This window comes from Malus domestica, chromosome 13 (genome assembly GCF_042453785.1).
Source record: "Malus domestica chromosome 13, GDT2T_hap1".
Lineage (NCBI taxonomy): Eukaryota > Viridiplantae > Streptophyta > Magnoliopsida > Rosales > Rosaceae > Malus > Malus domestica.
Genome location: NC_091673.1, coordinates 15,914,170 through 15,932,266, shown reverse-complemented (window position 1 = coordinate 15,932,266; position 18,097 = coordinate 15,914,170). Strand labels below are relative to the sequence as shown.

General features: G+C 37.3%; 1 long non-coding RNA gene across 1 annotated transcript; it reads left to right on the top strand.

Annotated features, from left to right (window-relative positions):
- The first annotated feature begins 15,111 nt into the window (after positions 1-15,111).
- LOC139190664 (uncharacterized) lies at positions 15,112-16,528 on the top strand. Its single transcript, XR_011575005.1, has 2 exons — positions 15,112-15,228; positions 16,432-16,528. It is a non-coding gene; the product is annotated as an uncharacterized lncRNA (long non-coding RNA).
- Positions 16,529-18,097: the final 1,569 nt, after the last annotated feature.

Genomic DNA, 18,097 nt, shown 5'->3' with positions numbered 1-18,097 from the left:
TCTGAAATTATTCAATCCCTATTCCAAAAATCTTTCTTAGATCCATTGAATCACAGTACAAAAATCACACAATTGAACATGGCCTCAGAGCCAGGTTGCATCATCTGCAACTAGGCGTGAATCTGTGAAGAGCGCAGCGAAGAACTCGAACTAATTGTCGAACTTTGTTGCTAAAGGAAAATTCAGAGAAGAAATCTCAATGATCTTGAATTGAGTCTCATATGGCTGGGTCAAATGGTGCTGATCTTCGAGCACCGGTATTCAATGGAGACAACTTCGATTTCTGGCATATTCAGATAAAGACCATATTCCGATCTTATGAACTCTGGGATGTTGTCGAGAAAGGTTTCGCTACTCTGGCGAAGAAGGATGAAGAACTCACTAAAGCTGAGAGCAAGCTGGTGAGGGAAAACATAGTCAAAGATGTAAAGGCACTTGGAATCGTCCAAGGGGCGGTTTCTGATTAGATCTTTCCAAGAATCGCCATCCAAAAGATTGCATATATAGGTTGGAATGTCCTGAAGCAAGAATTTGTAGGAGATAAACAGGTAAGAGCTGTGAAACTCCAAGGCTTATGCCGTGATTTTGAATATACTAGAATGGGTGAAAATGAAGCTTTCTCTGCATATCTAGTTAGGCTATTTGATTTGCTTAGTCAAATGAGGAGTTATGGTGAAGATATTAGCAATCAAAGAGTTGTTCAAAAGTTGCATATAAGCTTCCCTAGATCGTATGATAGCATTGCTTCTGTGATTGAAAATACTAAAGATCTAGACACTGTTGATGTTCAAGATGTTGTTGCTATTCTAAAGGGATGTGAATAAAGAATTGATAGGCATGACGAGATTCACACTGAGAAGGCATTTGTTAGTCTCAATATTGCTTCAAAACAAAATAAGTACAATGGGAATCAAGGGTTCAAACCATAGAAGAATTGGAAATCAAAGTGGAAGAAAGGGGATAATAGACCTGTAAATCAAGCTGGAAAAGCTGCAGGTATCTCTAAAGAAGCTAAGAATGTTTGTATACACTGTGATAAACTGCATTTTGGTGAATGTTGGTTCAAGGATAAGCCTAGGTGCCATAATTGCCATAAGTTGGGGTATATTGCAAAAGATTGTCGTGGGAAGAAGGAGAAGGCTAACCAACATGTAAACTTTGTTAATCAAGTCAATGACATTCCTACAATGTTTTATGTCTGCAATAATGCCATAGTGAAGAAATGTGAAGACACATGGTATGTAGACAGTGGATGTAGTAACCATATGACTGGAATGGAGGATTTGTTGGTTGACATTGATAGAACTATGACTGCTAAGGTTGAAATGGGCACTGGTCAGCTTATTGAGGTCACAGGGAAAGGAACTTTGGTAGTTGACACCAAAATGGGAATAAGGTATATCAAGGAAGTGATGTTAGTTCCAGGTTTAAAAGAAAACTTGCCCAGTGTAGGGCATATGATGGAACACGGTTACTTTCTTGTATTTGGTGGTACAACTACAGAAATATATGATGATAGTTCTATGTCTAATTTGGTAGAGTTTTCCCTTGAAACTTCAACCTGAGATGTAGATTGCTCTAAAGGCTAGTGTGTGTCAGTCTTCTACAATCTGGCATAAGAGACTAGGATATTTGAATTTAGGCAGTTTGAAGCAACTCAAAGAACATGATATGGTGTTAGGATTGCCTAATCTCAAAATGACAGATGAAATATGTGAAGGAAGTGCTCTTGGGAAGCATTGCAGAGATGCATTTCCAAATGAAACATCATGGAGGGCTTCTGTGCCTCTAGAGCTCATACACTCTGACATCTGTGGACCTATGCAAACTCTTACAAAGGCTGGAAATAGGTATTTTCTTACCTTTATAAATGACTGCACTCGAATGTGTTGGGTGTACTTCTTAAGAAACAAGTCGGAGGTGTTTAGTATATTCAAGAAATTTAAGTCCATAGTTGAATTACAAAGTGGTTTCCAATTGAAGAAGTTGAGGAGTGACAGAGGATGAAAGTATACATCTGTTGAGTTCAGAGAATTCTGTGAAGAAATGGGCATGGAAAGATAACTAACAGTGGCATACACACCTTAGCAAAATGGTGTAGCTGAGAGGAAGAATAGAACCATAGTGGAAATGGCAAAGTGTATGATGATTTAGAAGCGTATTCCATTTGATTTCTAGGCAGAAGCTGTTAATACAGCAGTGTACATCTTCAATAGATGTACCACTAAGTCTCTTGATAAGAATACCTCATTTGAGGCATATAGTGGGAAGAAGCCAGGAATCAAACACTTAAAGATCTTCGCTTCTATTTGTTATGCCCACATTCCAAGTCAACTTAGACAGAAGCTAGATGGAACCAGTACTAAATGCATTTTCTTGGGATATGGCACATGTGAGAAAGGTTATAGACTTTATGACATTTTCTCAAAGAAGATAATTGTGTCAATGGATGTGATAGTTGATGAAAATGCTTACTAGGATTGGAAATCTCAATCTGATAAGACCATTAGTGTACCAATGCCTGAAGGGAGAATGTGTGAGCAAAGGGAAGAAGGGAGTTCAAGTGACAAAAGGTGTTGTAAATGATGAGTCCTTGATATCATCATCTAAAACCTATGAGTCAATTGAAAATGGCTCAAGGCTGATACCAATGCAGAACAACACAAGTCCCTAAGACTATGATCACACTCTTTTGAAGTTCAAAAGCTTGACAGAAGTATATGCGAAATGCAACTTGTGCATTGTTGAGTCTGAGAACTTTGAGGAGGCAGCACAAGATGAGTCATGGCAGAAGGCAATGAAGGCCGAAATTGGCATGATAAAAAAGAACTGCACTTGGGAACTTATTAATAGACTATTTGATAAACTAGTAGTTGGTGTCAAGTGGATCTACAAAACAAAGTTGAACCTAGATGAGTCTATACAGAAGAATAAGGCAAGGTTAGTTGCTAAGGGATACTCTCAAAAGCCTGGGGTCGATTTCAATGAGACATTTGCCCATATGGCAAGACTTGACACTATTAGGACTCTAATTGGGCTTCCTGCACAGAAAGGATGGAAATTGTTCCAACTTGATGTGAAATTTGCATTCTTGAATGGGGTTCTTATTGAAGAAGTATATGTAGACCAGCCACTTGGTTTTGTAATTGAAGGCAAGGATGACAAGGTTTACAAGCTCAAGAAGGCCTTGTATGGTTTAAAACAGGCACTAAAGGTCTGGTACAAAGAGATTGACTCTTATTTATGCAATTATGGTTTTCATAAAAGTCCAAGTTAGCCAACTCTTTACATCAAGGCAACTAAGGCAGGAATTCTCATTGTATCCTTGTATGTGGATGACATTATATATACTGGAAGTTCAAGTGCATTGATGGATAATTTTAAAGCAGATATGATGAGAAAATATGAAATGTCTGATCTTGGTCTATTGCATCATTTCTTGGGGATTGAAGTGATTCAAACAGAATGATGCATTTTTCTGCATCAAAAGAAATATGTAAAGACCTTATTAAAGAAGTTTGGATTGAAGAATTGCAAACCTGTTGTAACTCCACTTGCAGCAAATGAAAAACTTAGCAAAGAAAATGGGAGTGAAATGGCTGATGAAAGTCTTTATAGGTAAATGGTTGGTAGCTTGTTATACCTAATAGCTACAAGACCTGATATCATGTTTGTTGTAAGTTTGCTAGCTTGATTCATGCACAATCTAACTAGGAAAACACATGGGAACTGCAAAGAGGGTACTGAGATATATCCAAGGATCACTGGACTATTGGATTGCATATGAGAAAGGCAAAGATGATGTGCTTATTGGCTACTGTGATAGTGACTTGGCAGGGAATGAGGATGACATGAAAAGCACTTCTAGATATGCTTTTAGTTTTGGTTCCGGAGCATTTTCCTGGGGTTCAATCAAACAAAGCAGTGTAACATTGTCCACTGTAGAGGCTGAGTATGTCAGTGCTACAAAAGTACCTGCTCAAGCCATCTGGTTAAGGTTTGTTCTATCAGATTTTGGAGAGGAACAAGAAGAGCCTACTCAGATCCTATGTGACAACACATCTGCCATTGCAATTTCAAAGAATCCAATAGCACACCACAAGACAAGGCACATAAACAGAAGGATCCATTTCATTGTAGATGCACTGCAGAATGGTGAAGTTGACCTGATCTATTGCAAAACTGAGGAACAAGTTGCTGATATATTTACAAAAGCATTGGCAAGTGATCGATTTGAGTACTTGAGGAAAGCTTTGGGAGTGATTTCAACTAAACACTTACAAGGGAGTGTTAGCATTTAAGTGATTTTAGCTTAAATAAGTTTATCTTTTACTTGTTTTAATTAGAGCCCTTGGATTACATTCCAAATGGATGCTTTAGATTAAGTTAAAGTAAGTGGTGTTGAGTGACACATGTAACTATCTCATGGGATAAATAACATTAATGGCTGAGATTGTTTTCATTCTGTTAGAGGAGAAAGAAAGGCAATATTCCCTCCTCAGTGAAATGGTAATATTCGTTTTGCTATGTAAGAGAGAGTGTGAGCAATTTCAATGAGAATGAGTGTGAGGCTTCCATTACTCTGAAGCTCTCTGAAATTATTCAATCCCTATTCCAGAAATCTTTCTTAGATCCATTGAATCACAATACAAAAATCACACAATCGAACAGCGACCCACTCCCTTTCTCTTTGCAACGCAACCCAGACCCAGACCCAAGGGCCAAACCTCCTATTTCTGCTGCTCACAATAACTCTGTTCATTTCCAAGTGGGCCCCATCGATTTTTCTGTGCTCTTGGATCTAGCGTGCAGGTTAACCACAACCCTCTTCTACCTGCAGTCGTGATGGTGACGCGATGCACATGTCGGATCTACAAGCGTCGGTGCACGTGTCGAGCTGTGCGTGTTTCTAGCGTGCCAGCCGAGGGTGTTCATGGCGGATGTGGGGCTAAGGGTGTTCGTGAAGGATGAGTGCAAATGGGGGAAGGGACGGAGGAGGGAAACCAAGTCGACAATAATGGAGGAGGAAGAAGGGTTTGGGCAATGGGGGAGGGTTAAGATGGTGGAGGAGTTGTTGGTTGTGGAGAGAAAATGGGAGGGGTAAATTTAGGTTTAGGTTTATTTTTAATTTTTTTTATTGTTAATTTTTTTAATTCTTTTTTTAATATTCCAATGGATCCAAATTGACACATGGTGTTTAGTCATTGTCCACATGGACGCCACGTCATCAATTAATGGTTGACTTAACAACAATCTTAACAGATGTATGAAACTATCCAAAAATTTTGACTTTAGGTACCACTCTAAGATGAAAATTTTTTTTATATACCAAATGTTAAAAATCAAGAAACTTGACGGTAGTTGTGAATTATGTGCGCCAAGTGTATATCCTTTTAGCTCATATGCACCTTTCACATTCATGTGTGACGTGTCCTCTTGGTTGTTGCATGACCAGCAATATTTGTTCACCTTTTTTGGTTTGATGTGCTTTGTTGATGGATGCTTCCAAGCGGTCTTGTACGATGGTCTATATTACTTTACTAATTAATGTGATTACTAGAAATTCTAATTATTCTATGACACAATAATTTTATATGGAATGTGGTTTGTTGTCAATGTCACATTATATGAACCAGATTGCTTTGATCATTGACAAGTAACATTTTTTATCATTGACCTACGAGTCGTTGGACCATGTGATCTGGATTGTGGAATTTAATCTGTGCTCGTGTGTTGAGTTGGATGTGTTCATATGTTTTCAGAAATTATTTATATACTAAAACTCAAACAAAATATTACTGTTCATTAGCAGTAGAGTGGCCAAAATGCCTTCCAAAATTTCCCTTCTCTACTTTTCTTTCAACCTTTCTACATTGAAAGGACAGTTAGGCCCTCGATGTCCATGAGTCTATCATCGCCTAATATTATTGTTCGCTAACATTAGAGTGGCGAAAATGCCTTCCAAAATTTCCCTTCTCTGGTTTTCATTCAACCTTTCTACATTGAAGGGACAATTAGGCCCTCGATGTCCATGAGTCTATCATCGCCTTGTTCTCTTCATGCTTTTGTTGCTTTTCACTCCTTTTGGTCGAATAGCTTCCCCATTATTTTTGGTTCTCTACTTTTCCAGTCGTTTGGTCTCTCTTGTTATCTTCCCTCTTCGCGTCGCTCAGTTTCAAACTGGATAGTTTTCTAATGAGTTCTTCGAATCTCGCATCTGAGACCTTTTCTTTTCAAAGTGTATGGACTGTGTTTTGTTCAACTTTAAATGTTAGAAACTTCTAATTTTTCTAGGTTCAATTTTAAATCAGATTCTGTTATGGGTTGTTATCAACAATTGAATTGATTTCGGAGTTTTCGTTTGATGGGAGAGATAGGGTTTTTTTTTTTTTTTGTGCAACTTTTAATCGGTAAGATTTTTAGTTAGGCTATGTTGTGGGTTTTGGCGAATTTCTAGTTTGTACTAATTTTTCAAAATAGTCATATATATATATATATATATATTTCTTTCTATGCCCTATCTTCCTTGTTCTTGTTTGGGTAGCAGGTCTAGGAGAAGACTTACATGAACTAAGAAACCAGAGGACGTCAAAATAGTATTGTTTGTAATCCATCATATGATTATGAGAAAAACTTAAAACACGTATTGAAAACAGAAAGAGAAACAAATAAAAAACTTGGCGTAGGTATTGTTTAAATAAAAATTGTTTAATTCACTACAAGAAAAAACAAACTTCATGGTGGGTTTTGTTTGTTAATTAGTATGTGTTTCCATCCTTCTACATTTTTTATGTCACTGACTTTACAAACAAGTAACCAGTGACGATTCGTTGCACCAGTTAGAACATTTGGAATAAAAAAAGTAATGTTAGAGAGACTAAATTTGCAAACTAAATGATGTGTCACCAATAAAAATGAGCACGTCTATTAACGTTTAAGTAATAAATCAATCATCAACTTACATGTCCTTTAGTTTCCAAAATTTAGTCTCCCTAACATTACTTGAATAAAAAACATGCTTATCATGGTGAGCATTAAGCGATAACCCTATCTTATGCTTGAATTCATCATATCTTATATGCTCTCACAATGTGTTAACTAGATCAGACCCCAAAAAGGGCAAAGGCCTAAAGAAGACCTTTCTTATCTTACAAATTTATATATTTTATTTTCATGAACTAGTGTCAAAAGGAAGTGTAGTTTTTTAGTATTTTAAAGAGTAGATTTTTTTAGGGTTTAAGTGAATCTTTGTGGTTTCTTACAATTCACAAATTAACAATACCGGCAGTTTCTTTATTGACAATCAAGCACGACCTCGCAGATTATTTTCTTGACAACCAAACATAACCGTTAGTTCTCTGAAATGAATTGGCTTAATCAATTACTATAAATTCGGACTTCAACATTTTACATCCATGCCAGAAGAAGTAAGGCTTTCAATTTTTGTTTTACTGTCACTAGTACAAAAAAACGACTTGCGCGACAAAGCAAATTCCGTCGCGCAATGAGACCTTACGCAATGATGAACAGACCTTCGTTGCACAATGGTAGTGAACTTTGAGCGACGGAGTACTTAGTCGCGCAAAACCTTTTGCACGACGACATTAAACATGTTCGTCGCGCAAAGCCAAAAAAATAAAAGCATTTTTTTTTTTGCGGGAAAGCAAACGCACGACGAATATTTTCCCACTATATCTTTGCACGACAAAGGCTTCGTCACGCAAAGCTTGTTCATTTTCTTGGGCAGAACATTCAACGCTTTGGAAACCGAGGAACACTTGCTCGACAAAGGCTTCGTTGCACAGGTTACAATCAGTTTTCAGTCAGAGCATTCAGTGCATGTGAATCAACAGAAACAGAAACTGTTTAGTGAGGTCTTTGCGCGACAAAGCTTTCGTCGCGCAAAGGCCTTATCCTTCCTATATATATGCGCTTTTCCTCTCCTTTTTCTTCACAATTCTGTTCTCCTTATTCTTTAGAATTATGTTCGTGCTGAGATGGAGGATAAAAACAAGGATGATAATGTGACCGACGCCGACCCGAATAATTTGATGCATCATTTTCACTTCGCGCATGCGATTGTTGTAGCCATGGGGAACAATTGTCCTATTGCGGAGTGGCGTTCTTGGAAAGATGTACCGGAGAATGCAAAGAAGGCGGTGATGGATGCATTATTAGTTAGTACACTGTTGATAGATCAATAATTAATTTTGTGTTATATGTTAGAATTAATTATTTGCATATATGTGTAACAGTGTAAGTATACTCTTGATGATGATACGAACGAACAATAGGTGGCGTTATGATTCTAGCGGAATGGAGGACCATCGAAATAGTAGTTTTAAATTTATGTTTTGTTTGACAATATATGATTCTAGCGGAATGGAGGACCATCGAAATAGTAGTTTTAAATTTATGTTTTGTTTGACAATATTTAAATTTAAGGTATTTTTTATAAGTTATGTATTTCGATTTAATTATGTTTTAATTCATGTTTGGTTATTTAAATAATTGAATGGAGTAAAATATCAATTTATTTAAGCTATTAATTGAATGGAATATAATATAATTTATTTAAGGTATTAATGATTTAGTGTATTAAGTGAATGGAATATAATATCAATTTATTTAAGGTATTAATTATTTAATGTGTTGATTGAATGGAATATAATATCAATTTATTTAAGGTATTAATTATTTAATGTGTTGATTGAATGGAATATAATATCAATTTATTTAAGTTAGTAATTATTTTTAGAATACATATTATAGCTAAAAATTTGTTGGTAATTATAAAATTTACGTAAACATAGATAATGTTTATGTGAACTTTATAATTACAATATGTTCGTCTCAAAAACCTTTGCGCGACAAATCTGTCGCTGTGCAAACTCTTACACGACAAAGGTTTCATCGTGCAAAGGTGATCAGTTATTGGTCAACGTATTTGGTGCATCTAAATCAGAGAAATAAATATTGTATTTACTGCATGTGTTTGTGCGACAAACCCTTCGTCGCGCAAAGTCTCTAACCTTCCTATAAATATGCACTTCTGCTGTCCTTATTCTTCACAATTTGTTTTGAAAGCGCTTTGCAATTCTGATGATTATAATCAGTTTGTTCTTTGAGTGTTGGTATGATGGCTGACAAAGATGCATGTTCATCAAAGGCAACAGATAGAGAAGGTTTGCGTTGAAATTTTTGCATTTTGTATAAAGTTTTTATTTAACTTTAGTATTATGAAATTATTTTGTTGTTGATAGATAAGAAGAAAAGAGTTGCAGTATGGGTCCGACACCCGGTATGTCCACTAAGACTCCGAATCAAGTTATGCTGGCCAACACCTGAAAGGTGACGAAGTCACAAAGTATAATGATGTGAAAAATGTGAATAAATTTAAACTTAAAAGTGCCTAAATATAAGAGTGCGCTGGTGAGCGGGAATGAACCCAATTCACATGTGATGACAGAGCATAAGTACAGTACAGTAAAATAGGGTGAGAATTATACCATCGATGGTAATCGTTTACACGAAGATTTGCCAATAATCCTTGTCGATACGAAAACTCTATTACTAGAACCTGAAGGGGCGAAAAACAAAGATGAGTGGGCCTAAAAATAAGGTTTTATAAAAACCTTTTTGAAAACGTTATAACCCCTCGCCGTAAAACATGTATAATTTCCAAAATATCATACCAAGTCTCAGTATGAAAATCAAATGCATGCTAACTGTAAGTCTAGAAATACGCCAAAACAAAATAGCTCAACAGTAATATAGATATGATCATTTGCTCAGTAATCTATACTAGCATGTCAATCGAAGTCACCTAATGTGACATGTACGACTGCACCTATCACTCATCAAACTATGCTAACACACGTCCGTAACTATACCGCCAATTTATTTATAACTAAATTTTAAATAACCAATTTCAAACGTCCGTAACTATACCGTTATAATCCGGACTCGTGAACGACTTTCGCCTATACACTAGTAGTGATGAGTACTACGAGGATACTCTAAAAGAATGAGTCTTACATCTCTCTAACTGATTGTCAACAAAAGTCAAAATCTTTGCCTCTAGGGGCATTTTCATAAAATCATTATTTTAAAATTTATAAAACTTAAAATTAGGAACAGGTTGTCACAATCTACCTACCTTAAAAAAATTTCATCCCCGAAATTTAAAATCATTTGTTATACAAGAATAGTGAAAAGACAGTAGAAAAACAATTATGTAAAGGAGATATCAAGTTAGAGAGGTTGTATAAAAGAGAATGTCATCCTGTCGCGATCGGAGTGCAGTGATTCCTCTTTAATGCCTCCAAACTCGTACTTTCCTTTTCCTTTAGCACAATACTAAAATATAATATTACAGTATAAAATCCTTTATGAAAACATCATAACAAAAATAGATATGCAGTAACATATTGTCAAATACGTATATATTATAACATACAATTTAAAATAGTTGTACTGAGATCAAAACTGAATATAGAAAAATTTCACTTACGCCCTCATTGTGTCATGTACTTCAAAGGTAAATGTATAATATCATTGGGTTAAGCCCAACAATAAATAAATGACTAAACGTAGACGGACCTAGATGTTTACTTGCTTAACGAGTTCAACAATTAAGTTCTCAATATTACGGTCTGCAGCTCGTAATACCAACAACTCATTGTTGTCCCGATAAGTAAGTAACAAATTCCCAAGGGTTCCATATTACCATCATGCCCCCCATTGGGAAATACGCATAAATCATCTAATTAGCACCTCAACTGCCCTCTCGTACTACCCTCTTGGGCAACATTGTCGATAATATAAAATTTTCTATATCGTAATCTCAAACATTCAGATACCTGTTCACAATACTCACTTGCCAATTATGCATTGTGCATAAAGTCTCCATTCAATGTCTTAAATTGTGCCATACCCATAAATCAAAAGTGTAACCGCAGTTACACACAATCCTAATAAAAATAAATGTCTATTACAACCTTACCAAGTATGCAGAACGAATAAAACACAACACGTACACGAAGGTTTGTGTAGTTTGTTAACACTAACCATCAGTCTAAGGATAAAGTGTAGTACCGGGTAACAACTTCGTACTCATAGCCTTCCAGAATACTTCCCAATGCTTGGAAGTGAACCATGCATCTTGAGATACAAAAGTGATAAACGTACCATGTAGTCCACAAAGCCTCAGCGAGCAGCTTCATATTATATTCCTTTCGAATTTAGCAAAAAATTATGTCGAGAGGCTAAAAGAACACTCAAGAGTTTGAGAGTCAAAACAATTCCAACAAATCTAGAATATAAGGTAACTGGGATTAATGTATAACATCTCACTACCTTGGTAGTTTCTGGAACATTCGATCACCAATGGTTAAGATTTGTTTAGCAGAGTATTTGTTGGGTGATTAAGAAATTAATGATCACAACTGGATTTCAACGTCCAAGCAACTCTTTTAGACGGTTTGTCTGTTTCAAGAATAATACAAAGTGTAGTAGGGTAGACACAGACCCAAGATTGACTAGAATACCTTCTAGCACAAAGAGGTGAATATGGAATCCCCATCAGAATAGACACTGGTCTAAACGCCCGAGAAATTTGATAATTTCAAGAATGAGGAATTTTATCGAGTGGTCTAAAATATAGTCCTTCGGGACCAATGGAAAGTGGGCTAACTTGTCGTGTGGGTTGATGGTCACTGAAACATCATCATAACTCCACATGTACAAGATACCTCGCATTGGAAGCTTATGGTGATATTTCCCATCCTTATACAGATACAGGAAGTGGTTATAACCATCCAAACAATTTAGTGATATCTCACAAGTAACGTCAAAACAATACTTGTGAATTCCAACTGAGGTGAGATAGCACAAGCTAAAGGTGTTCAGTAAGTACGTTTGTACCACCGAGGTAATACACGATAGTGCAATCGTAGGAGTTGATTTGGTTCTTCCATTGTTGCTATTAGAAATTTTAGCTTATCTCAAATGAAGATAATAACAATTGACTCTAAGTCATTAATAAGGTGGCTCATTTCGAACGGTTCTATCCGTTGGGAAATATAAGTGATACTCCATCATGCTGCCTTAGCATAGTCAAAACATCCAGAGAACACGTCATCATGGATATCCAAATGATCAATGTCATCGAAAGGTGTAACACAAAGGTAGGTTGAGACAAGAATTCGGTTGTTAGAAACTTTATTCATAACTAAGATCACAACTAAACTAACTTTCCTTAGTCGACAAGTGAGGAAAAACACTATAGTCGGAAAAAAAAATCGATAACAATTTGTTAATAAGGTCGACAAGACCAAAGATTGTCTCGAATTTCACAACACCTTGTGAGAATTTCAACTTTCTTCTGCTACTACCTTTTTGGGGAAAAGAAAATAATCTCGTCCAATGAGATCACGTCTCCTAAGAAGAGTACCAATTTAATCAAAGTTTACAGTCAAAGAATTTGATATAAAGCTGACTGTTGATGTCTAAAGATTAGATTTGCCACTAGAGTAGGTAAGTAAGTCGTCGAAAAAGCTACTATAAATTCGTCAGGTTACGGAAGAAAACTCGAGTTACAAAGGTTGGTCGGCTAGGCCATCAATTTGAAATAGGGGACAACAGTTTTTAATCGTCACCTGAGGAAGTTGTTAAAATCTAGGTATGACCCTAAGGTTTGACCTTTCGCCTTCGCGGATAGGTTTGAGGTTCCCAAGATAAAGTGTTTAGTCCATGGTTGGTAAATTCCTAATTGGTAAGCTTTAGTAACTAAGTTCTCTTAATGAAGTAGGACTTGTTTGAAAAGTCATAAGGAAAACTGATATAGGAGTTGTTCGATAAGAAATAAGGAGAATAAATGTGGTGTTAACAAGGTGGATCAATGGTGTATTCTACTTCTCGCATTTGGTGGCATCCCAAGTAGAATTTTGAGAATTGACGCCGATGGTATACATCCTCAAAACGTACTATATTACTAACCAACTCTACGACACAAACTAAAAGGTCTTCATAGTTTTCTCAACACTCAAAACATTCTAACAGTGAAATATCATTTTGAATTTCGATCCTACTGTCTACCTGTGGAAGTGATCGGTAGGTGGCTAGTCGAAGAGGTTTTGATTACCTAAATAGGTAATATGGTTAACATAACCGTGAGTTTATTGTCTTAATACAAGGTCTACTCCTAAGTTTCCACGATTTAGTTTCTTCGGCTCAAGTAGTCACTGTTAATCAGTCTATCAGTTGCGCCGTTAATTAATGCATATACGATATTTTGATATTATTCGTTACCCTAAAACTGTAAATCGGCTTCCTGGCATAAGGGTATCACTCCCGGATACTAGCATGTGTCTCGTATCAGAAATCATATAGCCTGAATACTGGTTAACAGTCCCTAGATATCAGACAATATCGTCAATTAATAGCGCCACCATAGGCTAATTACAGGCTAGAGCCCGCTCGGATAGTTGGTTTTGGACTATTAGTAAGGAATTGGACCTGTGAGGTGGTTTCATTAATTCTAAAGAAAATACTTACTACCCCGGGGATTTCTATTGACTATAGGTATAACAACTTGTACACCAGTGCCTATGCTCGTCGAAATGACGAGTACATCACTAAAAGAAAACTCGGGAACTAATGTTGGCTGGAACGTCCTTAGGCTGGAAAAAGAATTTCCTAATAATCTACTTGAAGACCTAATCCTCATTGCAATTTGAAGAGCTCTAAAGCGGTCTGGATCTGTTGATTTTCATAATCTATGGAAAACAAGTCCCTTCATCTTCATCATCATTTGAAAACTTGAACGCATTTTCATCTTTAACTATTCCATCATTCAATTTGGATTTGTTGATCATCAGTGCAAACAAGCGCCCTCATGACCTGACGAACTTCCATGAAACTGCTTCTTGCTTCAAATCTTGTCCAATATCCGTGCAAATTTCGAGTCTTGAAACATAGGATTGCAAGGTTTGTTTGATTTACACAATGTCAGCTCCGGCGCCGTCGACCAACACAACCTCGCCGCCACCGCCCACAGCTCTGGCACCTTCTGCTCCTACGCCACCATCCTCCACCGCACCGCCTCCTTCGACTTCGAGCGCACCGCCACCAACGACCCTGTGCAGCACCTGTCATCAGCCTCGTTGCCACCACCGTCAAAACACAAGCGTAAGAACCAGAGCAAAGATGAATCAGATGACCCGTCAGCGGCACCTTTGATCGGATCATATTTATATATATTTTTACTTCGAATTCACTCGTCTTTTCTTAGTTAGTTCCTTATATTTTTGAGCTATTTACGTTATTTTTGTGTTTATAGGATTTGTTATGCAAAGAAAATAAAATAGCACAAATGAGATCTATTTACGTTATTTTCGTGGTTAGTGTTGGTTCAAACAGAAATGTTAAGGCCCTGTGTTGCCCAAAACCTTGTGTTTTCACCTTTGAGTTGAGTCACTTGTGAACTTAATTCTGTATGGATTACTAATATTAATAACCTTTTGTCGCATATCATAGATCTTATCTCAATTCCCCAATCAATCCTAATAACCTTTTGTCGCATAACAATTACTAGTCTAAAGATGGCTTATGGGATCGACATATTCATCTGATCATATTTGCTAATTGAGACCTGGCATGTGCTTTAGGTTGGGGATTCTGATCAGAAATTGGCAGATGGAATTTCTCTATACTCAATTATCGGACCACTTATAACAGAACATGCAAAAGGAGAATAAAAGTTTGCAACAACTTGCAAGGTGGAAAAGCAGCTGGTAATGCACTTGCAACGGCTAGGAGGGATTTTGACAGCTTGCAACGTGTGGCAATAAGGCTTTGGGCGGTGCAAAAGGCTGGTGGAGGAAAAGAGGGACACGGCATAATTAAGCAGGGAATAAAATATGAAGACAGAAAGGAATCCAGGGTGGAAACGTGAGGAATGGAAAGCAGGTGTGAACGGGGGAGAGCAGGGAGAAAGAAAGGAATAAAAAAATGAACCAAAAGCTGCCTTTGCAGCTGGAGAGAACACGAGAGAAGCAGCGCGGAAAAATATAAAGGGGGAGCGGGAGAAGTCAGTAGGGGGTTTTGGGAGCGAGAGAAGGGAGCTGCCCTTTGGGCAGCTCGCAGAGACGCAGGAAGAGGACCGAGAGGAGAGTGCTGCCATTGGGCAGTTTGAGGAAGGGAAGTCAGTGGCGAGGAGGACAGGAGGTCAGCATGAAAATGCAGTTCAGAGTCCAAGCAGCAGATCCTTTCTTTCGGTTTAATCTTTCCAAACTCCTATTTTATTTTTGTTTTAATAATGTGTAAATAAACTGATTTTGGCTAGAGGTTAATTCAAAGCCATGATTATATCTGTAATATGAATTGATTACCTTCGGTTGTGATTTCATAAGTTGTGATTTCAATTTACTTATCCGTTCGTATAAAAACTGATTTGTGTATGTTGGTTGAGAGTGCACGCTTAATTTACATGCATGAATTTGATGCTAGAATATAAGTGAATTTCACCTAATCGTTATGAACTTATTTTCACAAGTAGTAAAGGTTGCTAGTCACAATCACGTTAAGTAAATTCTTGGCAAGAGTATCATGCTTTTCATAGTTACGAATGCCTCGTCAATGCTTATAGTTTTCACAAAGTTTAATGATCTTTGATTGTATCTCTATTGTGCTTTTCACGTAGGGGACTTTTGAAGAATGTTTTGAATTGTTGTATGCGTTTTTCCGTCCAATTCAATAACTTAAGGAAAACTTGAAGATTAAAAAAGTGCTATTCACGGTTAATTTGGAGTATTGAGATTCACAATTTATTGAAAGAACAACTGAAAATCAATTTAGGTTGCATATGTGTCATGTGTGGAGAAGAACCCTCTAGCTAATCCATCACCTATCCTTTCACCTTAATTTCATGTTTTTGTCAATTCTGTAATTTAATTAAGTTTAATTTACTTCTAGTCAAAACCAAACACCCATCCATTATTAAATTATATTATTTAGTTAGTTTTCTTTATTGTTAGTCTTTTAATTTAATTTCCGTCCATTTCAGTTCTTAGTGTTTAATTTGATTGTTTTCATTATTTTGAGTCATTTTAAGTGTGTTTCGAGTTATTAGAGTTTTTAGCCTAGTTTTGTGTCCTTGAGTCTTATTTAATATTTTTAAATTAATTTAGAATAGATTAGCAATCCCTCCTAATCCCCGGCCTAGAACGATACCCTACTTACATCTATACTACAATTGTCAAAAAGAGGGTTTAATTTGTGTGTCAAGTAATTCTCGCATCAAATTTTGGCGCCGTTGCCGGGGATTAGTAACTTTGCTAATCCTTTTATTTTTGTTTTTGTTTATGTTTATATTGGTGTTTGTGTATTTTACTTTTGATATTTGATTTATTTTTCTTTCTTTGATTTTAGGTTCAAATGGAGCCGAGGGAAATTTAAAGGAAAGATGCGTCCGGCTAAAGACGTTAAATCAAGCGCTTCTTGGGAGGCAACCCAAGCATTCAACGAAGGGAGACTTTGGAATCACTAACCCAATCAGCTTTGCATTCTTCCACCCTTATCTTTACTGCTTTCATTTTGTTTTGTTTAATTAGTTGTGTTATTTGGTTGATTTCTGTGAGTTTGTGTTATTTAGTTTAAGTGTGGGGGAAGGTTAACCAAAGTCTCTTTACATTAATTTACATATATAAAAAAAAAAAAAAAAAGATAAAATTTAAAATTAATGATAAAAAAAAAAGTACATAAAAAAAAAAAAAGTACAAATATTTTACAATGATGTAAACTAATAGTATTCATTGGTCAGGTGGTGCTTCAGTAGTAGGCGGGGCTTCAGCAGTCGGCGGGGCCACAGAAGGAGGAGGCGGCAGAGGTTGATCAGTTGGAGCTTCACTACGCGGTGCCGCTCCAGAAGACGAAGGAAGATGCGGTTGGAACATACCCACAAACCTCCGATGATCAAGTAAAATTTGACCATCAGTGTCTTGCAGCTGGTCAATTTTTCTCTTCATGTTTGTGGCATAATTGTGTGCAAGCTTGTGCAATTGTTTATTTTCATGCTTGAGTCCTCTAATCTCCTATTTGAGACTCTGTATTTCAGCCACCAACGATTCAACGTGACGGGTTCGAGCAAATAGGCGTTGGGCCATGTTGGACACAGAACCCGCACACTGCACGCTAAGAGCCAGAGACTCCTTAACCGCCAATTCATCAGACCGCCTAGCGAGCAGTCTGTTATCTCTGGGGGTGACAAGGTTCCGGGCCACCACCGCAGCAGTCATGTCATTTTTCATCACCGAATCCCCCACGGTAAGAGGACCGGTAGGGGATATGAAGGATGGGCGCCATATATTGTCTGGTGAAGGCGGAGCTGCCTCTTCACCAATGTTCAAGTCAAAACGACGATCGGAAGGGCCAGACATTTTTCAGAGGTGGTGAAGAAAGAAGAGAGTTGGAGTGATCAAGATTAAACAAGTGCAAGAAGGGAGTGTTTACAGGAGGGAGCTCAAGTGTGTTGTGGAACAAGCTTAACGTCTCTATAAAAAGGAAGAAATCAAAGAGGCGCTCCTCAGAGAAGCGTCCTCTCGCAAATCGAAGAGTCGGGGCTCCTTTCTCAAAAGTCGGATTCTTTTCTCAAAAGAGGCGTTTCATTTCTTAAAGGCTGGGCTTGCTCAGAAACCACGAGCCGAACCCCGGATTTCAAAAGATCAATTTGTCCTGACGTGTCGTCACTTGTCACACGCAAATTGCTTTGCAAAATTCTCGGGCAGTTTGTCGAAGCATCAATTCAGAAATCGAAGAGGGAAATTCAACAGTCAAAGACACGCTAGCTTTCTCAAAAGCTGGGCTTCAACCCACGGGCAAATCTTCTTTTCCAGATTTATCCGCACGTGTCACATGCTACCTCTACAATCGACGATACTCAGAGCTCGAAGCGCCGATTCCAGATATCAATGAGGAATCTGCTTTGCGGAAATTACGGGCAGCTTTGTTAGAAAGCGCGTAATTTGTACTATTCATCCATCCACCGGCTGCCGACAATACGTGAGAGAATAGTTCCGGTTGTGAAGACAAGTCCTAT